Genomic DNA, 12085 nt, shown 5'->3' with positions numbered 1-12085 from the left:
ATTTTGTCGATCTGTATTTCAAACGGAAGACGCAGTCAATTTCTTACATATTCATTGAATGTTACAACGGTTACTATATTGTACAACTATTTTAAAGCCAGAGACCAATTCGAGCAAATTCATAGGATTGTGCGTTCAATATAGTCTTAGTTTTGATCGATATAGAATTATTTTACGTAAAGTCAACACCAAAAATCACAATAGACACTGCTATCTATGAGTGTTGTAAACGATTTTAGTATTGCTTCGTATATTAACACGGAAATTCAAGAAGATAAACAATACATTGTTATTGCTAGAGGGATGCAGACAGGTCGTTATTTGCTAGATCGTTTGTAAGCATTTTAGTCTTGTTTGTTTTCGTATGAGTTATAATCGAAATTTTCAGAATAGTAGGGACTTGTCTATTTTATTGTTGTTTACACACAACGCGTGTTATTTGCTGTAGTTTTAACTTACTGAATATATCAAATGAAGAGTCTGAAAAACTCAGTTGAAACAAGCTGGTAACATGTCTATTTAAAACCGTTATTATCCATACCACTGACAACGCAAAGATATATTATTAGTCATATAAACAGAAAAAAGTATAGTTTGCTGTACGTAATTCTATCTGATTTTATTAAAAGAAGAGTTTTAAACACACTCAGCTGCAACAAGTATGACGTCTTGTATATTAAAATCCGTCGTAGCTGAGACGGATCATCAAACCCACTAAGCATACCAAGATTCTTTTGGTGTTTGGTTGCAGCAATGAATTTTAAAAACGAAATGATGTGTCACCGTATACAGGTTTTCGCTTACATTTTGCCTAACTGAAATGATGCTACATATCAAATTATATACACAAATACCAAAATTTCATAAGATTATATACAACAAGTATTTTTTTTAAAATAAAGTCAACACAAATCCTTTAACAAAAGGGTACTCGTTTAACGATGATGGAACTGATAGTTGGCTTTGAAATACTTTTGTAAAACAACAATAAAAGTATTTTAGAAAATCAATTATTGTTGCTGCTTTACATACTCATATTAAAAAAGCTTTAAGTTCAGTCATCCAATACTGGTATTAGAATGGCGTATGTATCACACAAATAACGAGGTTGCGTAACATGGAATTTAATGTTTCTTATTTTGCACGGTGTGCCTGTTTAGCGACAAGGCCCATCTGAAATGGTCTGGTAACAAATTATCAAGAGGTGTCTGTAAATATCCCATTACTTTTGAATCGAAAATGTGTAATTTTTATACGTACATGTAATACATGCGTTGAATTGATCAGATGCAAATACCATATATAGGGTTAGATCCCATTATTTGGCATTACTTGGCCATTGGTATAAGATAGTTTTAGATATAAGATAAATATCAGTCTTGCAGATTTATAAATAGAATAGACAAGTAAAAAAGATTGAGTAACAGAACATATACAGCCTATTCCGGCTATATTGAAATTCAAGGGACCATGCAAATTATTTCAATATATCCGTATTTCAATATAAGCGAAATTGACTTAAGTGAAGCCGCCATTTTTGAAAGTTCAATCCCGATGTAAGCATAAAAAAACCAAACCCGAACAAATTATTTGGTCATCATTTATCTATTGCAATGAACAGATTACATGGAACATTAGTCCATGAAAGTTTGATTAAAATTATATCCGAAAGTTTTGTAAGTTTCATTTTGTTACTATCTTAAACCTCATCATAATCTCCGATCGCATTCTTTTACGTTTTAGAGAAAAATCACCAGACTCAAACGCTTCAAATATTGCTGAACGCTTCTTCTATACCATCGTAAGTGTACACTCGATAATCTCAAAATCCTTAGCTATATCGAATTTAGGCTTTGTTTTTTCAACAATAAACAAAACTAGTTTGCATTTAGCGTCCGGAGATAAGGTATTTCTTTTCCGTGGGGTTTCCATATTACGTTTAGCCTCAATACATCTGTATCAAATTCAACAGTGTATACATTTTACTTTTTAATAGAAGTATAAAAACACACATGATGATAACTTTATTCACACCTTTGTATATCAACCGGTCAGTCTGGCATAATTACTGTCACCAACCGTGACGACAGCCGCCAGGGAGTACTTCAATATAACCGTTATAAAAACAACTAATTATCACCTTTGGGGACCGATCAGTTGCTTCAATATAAGCGATATTTCAAAATAGACGATTTCATTATATCCGTTAAATCAATGCAAAGAATATGAGAGGCAAAAACTGGGGATTTATTTCTATTTCAAAATAAGCGGAATTTCAAAATAAGCGATTTCAATATAAGTGGAGTAAGCTGTATTTTAACGGCTGTAACCATTCAAAATTGTTTCCTGAGTGAAACTATCTTTTTTGCGCATTTTTATTTTATTTGTTTAGTTACTAGGCATGCTGGGGAAGGGGGTGTGGGTGGTGGTGAAGTAAGATATGTAATCCTTAAAAAAAAACCTCTGAACGTAAACTTGAAAGTATACCTCTAAAATAAAGATTATTCTATTCTATATTATTTAATTCGAAGGAAGGTATGAAATATCATTTTATGCTAAGACAGGTTTATTATCTGTAGAGTCAAGAACGAATAGAATTAGTATATATATAAAACATAGAGAAATTCACCTTTTTGGAGTTCCACCTCCGCTCCGGCCGGGGCTTGAACTGGCAACCTCTGGAACCCTTTCTCGTAGAAGTGAGCGGCCACCGCGCTAACCACTGGGCTATCTAGGCAATACAAAAATATTGCTTTCGATAAATATGGGAAACTAGCGCGCTGGTCGCTCACTACACGGTCGTTTGAGATACAGGTGGAATACTGTTAAACGACAATTTGAGAAGATCGGGACGATACAGATTGCATAGATATATACATATAATAAGAACAAACATTGCATTAACTCTCAAATTGACATATACCTGCCCATAGTGAATGATAAAGACATACTTAAATTCACCTTTTTGGAGCTCCACCTCCGCCCCGGCCGGGGCTTGGGCTCACGACCTCTGGAACCCATTCTCCTGGCAGGGAGCGGCCACCGCGCTAACCACTTTTAATACTATAATTGTGTATTGTTTATTTTCAAAGTTAAACTTTTGATTTTATATATTTATAAAGTTTATTTCTACTTACAATTTAACAAACACAACTTTTCATTTTGTTGACAGTGTTTTTTGGAAATTCCCATTCTATAAATAGTGTTTAATCAGAACAGTAGAGAAAAGTAGATCCTGAAAAAAAATTATTGATGCAGTAGATTCTGAAAAAATATTATTGATGCAGGTATCAAAGGAATGTTTCGACCAATCAGAAGCGCCAATATCTCGTCAAACTATATATTTAATGTTTTTTCGGAAGATTCGTACAAAGCAGCATTTTTTCGATTTACATCCTACATTTTGTAGTAAAAATATTAAAGAATGCATGTACAATTGGTATTCAGAATGATCAACCTGTGTGTAACACTGCCGGATAATTATGCCAGTGCAAATGTGGCAATTTTGCATCCTCTTCAGACGCAAATATGTAAAAATCTATGTATACCAAATGATAGAACATTCTGTAAAGAATATATAAGCACCCTTTGTTTTAAGGTCAGTAGCGGGTTTAAAATTGTGCGCCCTCTGCGCAGGGTATTGCGCATTACTGTTGTAAAAAACAGATTTAAAGTAAAATGTTCAATGATACAGGTTATCATGTAACGTTTTTATTTCAGAAAAATTACTTATCAAAATTTTTTTTTTTTGTGAAATGAATCGTTAGAATAATGTCAGAAGTATTTAAATTTTTCCCTGCTTCTTCAAAATCGACGTTATTGTCGTCGGAGTCAACGTCTTAGGATGACGTCAGTTGAGACTCTGACGTAACAATTGACAAGAATTAACGTCGTGCATTTTCTATTACAGCGTCAATAATTAAAATCAAAACTATAATTTGCAAAATAAAAACATATACGCGACCCTTCTACGTTCTGTGTGAGTGGAAATGTATTTTTTCTTCTAATACAAATAAAATTAAATTTGATTCGTAAACATCCTTTTGTTTTATACAATTCTATAATGTTTACACGTTTATAGGATCAAACTATGAGGACGGATAGCCTAAAAACCATCCGGTCAATATTGTTTTAATTTGGCAAAAAGTTTACTTATATGTTAACCGTCCATCGCTGAAAATTTAAAGAAAATCGTATTTTTGTACTTTTTTAAATATGAAATTGAAAATGAAAACTCTCATTGTCCTGTATAATCCTATTAATATAAAATGTCGGTGATGAATCGGACATACGACCAAAATTTGAGCGCGACAATCAAATAAAATATCCGGTCAATTTACTTTATATTTTGCACATAGTTGTTTACTCATAAGTTGACATTTCACTGTAAAAAAAATTAAAGGAAATCGTATGTTTGAAACATTCTCCCCCGAGACTCCTTAAGTGTGTCTCATCTGACAGTTAATTCTAATCCTCATTAGAAGTTCAAGTATTCCAGTAAGACATTTCGAATATCTTAAAGATTTTTTTTTCTGTGGTAAAAATTATTTTTCACTAGAAATTAATTTTTCAAGGTAAATATCTCACCTGACAGGTAATATACATCAATAACAAAGGTGGTTTGAAACTCATTAAGCGATTGTTTATAATATGCATAATTAAAATTTTCGATACATACAGCTTAGACGTGTGCAAAACTGTCACCTAGGCCCGGCATAATTGTACGGCAGAGTATTCCGTACATGTGTATATGTGATAACCCAGCAGCAAGGCTTACAGTCTGTAATAAAAAATACCCCAAACATCATGTCATCATATCAATCCGAAACATTTCAGCACATAGTGCATTTTGACAATCCTATTTTGATGCAAATATTATCATTTTTGAATAAAAAATATGTAAATATAAAACTGATACATTCATATTAAAGTGGGTATTATAATAATTAATAAATGTTGTCGATTTGTACATTAACTTGGAGCAACATCCAATTCTTTTATTTATGGGAAAGTTACAATGGTATTTAAAACTACTGTACAATCTTAGGCCAGTCCATGTTAGTTCATAATAGAGATCGTACAATCAATATAGTTTCAATTTCGAGACTGAGTGTTCATCATGGACAAAATCAGATATGAACGTTGTACGCATTGTTTGTCATACAGTACATATTATACTTCAATTACTTAAACCTTTAATGAGTTATACAAAGTTAAAGTTAAAGGGTTTCAGACGTAATATGTAAATCGATTTACCAGAACGCTTAGATTTCAGTCATGTTCGTTTCCATATGAATTACAACCGTTAAAGAATTAAAGGGAGAAATGTATATTGTTTGCTCAATATCTGCTTTTATTAATAGAAGAGTTCAGAACACATTCAGATGCAACAGTGCGGTTTTATCTATTTAAAACCGTGAGCTGAGACGGATTGCCTACACCTTTGGCCATGCGACATTTATTGGTGTTAGGTTGCAGAAATTACTTTTAAAACGAAATGATGCTTCGCCGTACACAAGTACTCGTTCATATTTTGCCTAACTGAAATAATGCTACGTATTAAATTAAACAACCGATCCCTTAAAATCTACAAGATAATAAGCAACAAATATTTTTTATTTTAAAACATGCATATAATCATGTGACTTGAAGGTGTTACATGTTTGACAAATCTTGTTAATACACTGGATGTGTAAAGGTATAGCTTATATATAACAGCATGAACTATCGCAAATGTATTTTTTATGCACGTTAAATAAAATAAAAAATAATATAATCCTAATTTTTTATCAACATTATTAAACAAGAATATGGTTTTTTTTCCTTTGTTTACCATTACCTGTACATGTGAACATATGAAAAAGATTAAAGACGAATGGTACTTCGTTTTAGAAATATACTCTTTCTTAATCATGCGACTCTGTTGTCAACCCTTTAGTACCAAAATATCAAGGGCGCCCTTCATCGGAGGAAGCGTGTAGAAGATCCACTTATGTGTATGTTATTTTCTAATGATAACCAGTTTTTCTTTTACGCTAGGTATAGGGGTATCATATGACCACTGGCTGCTGATTTGTTAAGACGGTAAATTTATAAATACATTTAAGTTTGAGTCGTTTCATTAAATTTGTTGGTTGTTTTATACTGTAGGTATATACATGGGATTTAAACAATTTGAGAATAATTTATACCAAACTTTTATATACCGTGATAATCTATGAATTTACAGATGAAATTTCAATGTAATTGTCAGAAATAAAGCTATTGACAATTAAGAAACTGATAATTGTTTTTAGATAGTTTGTATAAAAAACACCTGTCATAGTATATCACAGTTGATACAAATTAATATTCACCTGGTGTTAACGTTGTTGTTTCACATAATCGTCATTAAAAAAATTCAATTTAAGAGTTATATTATACCTGAATGGTGTATGTATTATTCAAGAAACAATCTTGCGTGAAATGAAATATAATATTTCTTATTTTGCACGGTGGGCCTATTAAGCTACAGTAAAGTTAAAGCTCGTCTACCATGGTCTGTTAATCACTTATCAAGTGGTGTCTGTTAATATCACAATACTTTGTGTTTCGCAAAGTTTAATTTTCAAACGTAACACATGGGTCCAATTAATCTGTTATACGTTTAATATTTGGGGCCGTTCACAGATTTTTATAAAGAAGAGACAAGTCAAACAAATTGAATAACAGGTCAATTTTCTCTTTGATCATATTTGTTTACGGCTGTAACCATTCAAAATTGATTCTGATTAAATATAAACTATTGCTCTGCGTATTTTGAATTCATTTCCAATAAACAGATAGATGATCACACGATCCTATTAACGAAATTACGAAATTAAGAGTCAAATTTCCCAGGTCGAGAACTATATATGCATCAACAATGTAATTTTTAAAGGACTTTTTTTTTCTTCAAAATATGCGACTCTGTAATCAAAAACCGAGCATAAAAATACCATCTTCGTCCTGTGTTCTACACCAGTGGATTCTTGGTATTGCATTGTAAAACAGTCTCCATATTTGGATGCATTTCTTCTTCCTATTTACGCTAGATGCAGGGGTCTTTTGGGATAGTGAATTACAGGTGTAGTTTTCCATAGACTCTAATAATTAGTTTGAAATCAGTTTTGATATGTGGAATTTATTCTCTTTCCTATACGTACATTTACTCTTTATTGGATCGAGAATATTGAACTCGTTATGCGTGGATCAATTAAATCCTTAATTTTTAGATACCCTTCTGGTGCCCCAACAGGTGTACCCTCTATAGAAAAGACCAGAAAAACGTTTAAAACTGAGATGTTTTTATTTTTAGGTCGAGAACAGTTTTGTTGTCTTGACGCCTTGTACAGCGGTAATTCAGAGTCTTTGCACACACTTCAAACAGTATTTTAAGTGCGATTTTTGAAACATATCCTACTATCCTACATTCTCCTATTAGGCGAACGTGTGAGTACAGTTTTTATTTCTATTCATATTAAACGGTTCTCCTTAATAGCTGTGTATTTCATTAAAAGTCAGTGCAGATTAGATACTACCGTACAGAAACCCCATTAAAACCATGGATTTGCTTTCTGTGTCCGTTAGGGTCTGCTTCGTGTCCGCCAGAGCTGACCCGGGTAAACTCCAGGCTCCCGCAGACCAGAGCGGACTTTGAAAACATATGCAGGGTCCGGTATAACTTATATATCTGTCGAATAAAATAATCGATAAAATGCGTTGTAGAATCAAGGCGACGACATGTCAGCTCTCTAGTTGAAAACCCATTATTTGTAATGGAATCAAAGTAGAAGGGAAATGTGGTTATCGTTTAATATTTTTCAAAGAATAATGTAAACTTCATATATAGATATGTGTTTTATTAACATCTTTTTAGTTGGCTTTTTCATTCCGTTATGTCTGATTATGGCGTTTATGGACAACCCCACCTATATTTAATTACGGCGTATATGCATTTCAAATTTCAACCCCACCCCTAATTACGGCGTGTATGGATTTCAACCCCCACCTTTAACGGCGTATATGAATGTCAACCCCCGAAAACCTCACAAAAATTTTGCTGAATACAAACAAAAAAGTAAGAATAAAGTTTTATGCACTACGATTTAAAGTTATAAGATTTAAAAAAAAAAACCATATTATTGCTGATTCTTACGGACAATCTTTTGATGAATATTATTGATAGTCGGGCTTGTACATTAATTGTAAATTCAGATAAGTCTAATAAAATTGGTTCCTCAAAACATTTAGTGATATTGTCTTGATTAAAATATGTCAAAGTTTGTATCAAAATATAAAGTTAAGTAAAAATGATAATGACTGTAATTAAATTACAGGCTCACAATTATAACCGATTCGTTAATTATATATTTACTCTCAATCTTTCTTTTAATCTGTCCTTTTACCTTTATTCAATTGTCTTGCAAGTAAACACTATTAAATATTTGTTGAAGATTATACATTGTAAAAATGAAAGATGCTTTAGTTGTCAATTTCCATTCATTACCGGAAATCATCCACCTGTTGGTAACATATCTATTTTGAATGGGGTACTAGAAATCTTTTTGATTTTTGGGGTCCAGGGATGAATAGAGGCTGCATGCATGTGCAAAATTTCACGAATTGAACTACTTTTAAAAATCCCTTTTTGTGTTTATTAAAACAGGCATTTATTCGTTTAACAAAGAGCAAGTGCAAATGTTTAAAATCAGACGTTGAAGGAACCCGAAGTCAACTATTTGCCATTGGGTAGTTTCTGGTTTCAAATGTATGGCACAAAAATATCATTTTATGTTAGCATATTTTTTATTCTTCATGTCGCTGATATTATAGTTTTTTGACATCGTCATTTAGTATTTTTATTGATCATTAAAATATGGGGCCTCACGAGGAAGCTTATCCCCGGAAACTTACCATTGGCCAATATTTTTGTTATCTAACTGTACAGTTTATCAAACAATCAAAACAAACCTGGCTATTTAGTAGGAAAAAAAAGAAAAGTCATAAAAGTGTAACAAATACAAAGATATAAAAAGAAAAGGAGTGTTTGCTATCAGTAATTGTTTAATTTGTCAAAATAATCAACTTAAGGCTTGGGACAATTTCTAAATGAAAACCATTAACATTAGTAGAATGTTATGGATAAAAATAGTTCGATATTCCTTTTATGATATCATTAATAATGTGACAGAAGATCATTTCCTAACGTTTGGAATCCATCAAACCAGACAAAAGGCGAGTATAAGGTGTTGTTTAGTAAGAGTTCGAGTTGCTTGTTTGTTAAAAAGTTCAATATCTTTGAAATTCATAAAATTTTGTTTAATCACACTACATATCTATAAATTAAAGAACTAATCTTATAGTTACTTAAGGATAAGGTAAATAGACATATTAGAAAACAGGGAATTCTGACTACATAATTATGATTTAAATTTTACATTGGCATTTTTAGGGTATTATTTAAACAAAACATCACTTTTTGTATGTTAGGGAATATGATTTTGCCAATTGTTATGGTATTATCTAGTTTGCACCCTCTTATTAAATAAGTATTTTTAATTACTAATTCTGTCCATCTGTATTTCAAACAGAAGACGCAGTCAATTTCTTATATATTCTTCGAATGTTACAACGGTTGCTACATTCTACAACTATTTTAAAGCCAGAGACCAATTCGAGCGAATCCATAGGATTGTGTGCTTAACAAAATCTTAGTTTTGATCGATTTAGAAATAGTTTACGTAAAGTCAACACCAAAAAGTCAAATTAGACACAGCCATCCATGAGTGTTGTAAACGTTTTTTATTATTGCTACTTATATTAACGAGGAAATTCAACAAGATAAGCAATACATTGTTAATGTTAGAGGGATGCAGAATTGCATATATCTATGCAATGCTTATCGTCCCGATCCTCTCCAATTGTCGTTTAACTGGATTCCACCTGTATCTCAAACGACCGTGTAGTGAGTGACCAGCGCGCTAGTTTCCCTTCGTCATCGAAAGCAAGATTTTTGTCTTGCCTAGATGGCCCAGTGGTTAGCGCGGTGGCCGCTCACCGCTAGGAGAATGGTTCCAGAGGTCGTGAGTTGAAGCCCCGGCCGGGGCGGAGGTGAAGCTTCAATAAGGTGAATTTCTCTGTGCTTTATATATAGATAGATAAATAGATAGATAGATAGATAGATAGATAGATAGATAGATAGATAGATAGATAGATAGATAGATAGATAGATAGATAGATAGATAGATAGATAGATATAGTTTTCAAAGACAAGTGCAATAACGTTTGACTGTTAACTCACCGCAACGGGCGCTGTCAAACTAGAATATTAATGAAAACCCGTTTCTTTCTTTAATTTCGTAAATGATGACGTTTGCTTTTGCTTTGTTTCATATTTTGTTGTTTATACCTGCAAAATTCTTTTGGTTATATTTCATTAAAAATTGATAATATTGGTTTACTATGTGGACTTAATTAGTACAATATCTATTAGAAAAAGAAAAAAACTATTTAACTGCATTGATTACGACATTTTTTAAATCATATTCAAGATTTATCAACCTTTGATCATGATATTCATTCACGTCTGTATTAGGAAAATGCTTACTTAATACTTAATTATCAATCGCCTAACTATCTTTCAGTTTTTAGATTTTAATTTAAAAAAATTATTCATTAATGAACTTGAAATATATACAACACATTCATACGAATAATAGTTCTAAGCAGTATATGATGATGACAAGTGTATTTCTTGTCTGTGAAGTAATATACAATCCTTACATGTATAACATTCAAATTTGTTTTCTCCAAAAGACAAAAAACAAATCTCTTCTGTTTCAGATAAAACAAAATCTAATTTTTTTTTACAAAGACAATATTCTAGAAACGAAAGGATAGTCATCTCTAGTATTTTATTTGAAACAAATCTCAAATCTAAAAAAAGTTCCTATGATACCCTGCTCTCAGGGTAGACGGACATCTCCGCCCAACGACACCTCGGCCAAGGGCGTTTGACACCTCGGCCCAGACGGGTCGGCCCAAATTAATTGACACGTCGGCCCATGTAAAAGACACCTCGGCCCAATGAAACTTTCGGTTCTACTAAACATAAATATAAAAAAAAAATAGGGGCAGATAATTACTTTATCTATTCATTGATTTCTTCTTTCTATCTCTCTTTTGAAGATAATGACCAACAACATGAAATATCGAATTGGTGCTAAATGTGATAAAATTGTCAGATGATATTTTTTAATCAATACTGAATGATTAGTATATCGTTATACACAACATTAATGAATAAAGTTCATTTAAAGTCTATAAAAAAATATTTTTTATGTGGAAGGTTAGATAGAAACAAACCTAAATCAATTTTTAGTGAAAAGGTCATGTCTATTTTTTTTTAAATTTACATCGATATGTACAATAAGCGCGCATAACTTCGGACATCATAGTCGGGTCACACTTGCATACATGTATGACTAAACCTGTCAATCAAACTCTGTGTATTTGTTTCATTGGATGGTCACGCGTCTCATTTTTTTTGTCAACAGCCAATTGAAATTTGATGACTTTAAGGTTGTCGAAATCTTATTAACTTTTTTCACTACAATAATAAAAGAATATGTGAATTTTGTAGATCGGAAATTTCAGGAATTGATGACACACTTGAAATATATATTGGTGTTAAATCTAGGATTTAAAGATTGCAATACTAAGTATTTAGATATTTTCATGAATTTATTAAATCTACAAAGATTGACCAGAAAGTGGACACAATAAAAATTTTTGCGTAATAATGAAATGAAATGTCATGATGTGTTGTTTCTCTGACGACTTTGTAAATCTGATATGGGGTGGTAATCATCCAAAGGATATATATGGACTTCGGTGATTATCGTCTTATAATCAACTGTTCGTAATTAAATCTTCATTGTCACCCGTGTCTCGCGTTTGCGACTCCAAAGGAGAGTGCTGCATCCTCTTGTTTGTTTAACTATTAGCGTCATTGTCGAAATTGTCGTCATTTTCTTAATTTAACTTTCTTTCTTGCTTACAATTT

The 12085-nt window shown here is 32.1% G+C and overlaps 1 protein-coding gene across 5 annotated transcripts in view; it reads left to right on the top strand.

Annotated features, from left to right (window-relative positions):
* Positions 1-12085, top strand: part of LOC117689995 (serine/threonine-protein phosphatase 6 regulatory ankyrin repeat subunit B-like) — a 568848-nt gene that overhangs the window by 420474 nt on the left and 136289 nt on the right. For 4 of the 5 annotated variants that reach the window (XM_066068488.1, XM_066068487.1, XM_066068489.1 and 1 more), the window contains one exon: positions 7337-7470. The exons of the other annotated variant lie outside the window; for it this stretch is intronic. The gene's annotated coding sequence lies outside the window, so the exon portion shown is untranslated. The remainder of the gene's footprint in view (positions 1-7336; positions 7471-12085) is intronic. 5 annotated transcript variants of the gene reach the window in all.

Source organism: Magallana gigas, chromosome 8 (assembly GCF_963853765.1).
Source record: "Magallana gigas chromosome 8, xbMagGiga1.1, whole genome shotgun sequence".
Lineage (NCBI taxonomy): Eukaryota > Metazoa > Mollusca > Bivalvia > Ostreida > Ostreidae > Magallana > Magallana gigas.
The sequence above is the reverse complement of the archived record's forward strand: the minus strand, read 5'-3'. Positions and strand labels throughout refer to the sequence as shown.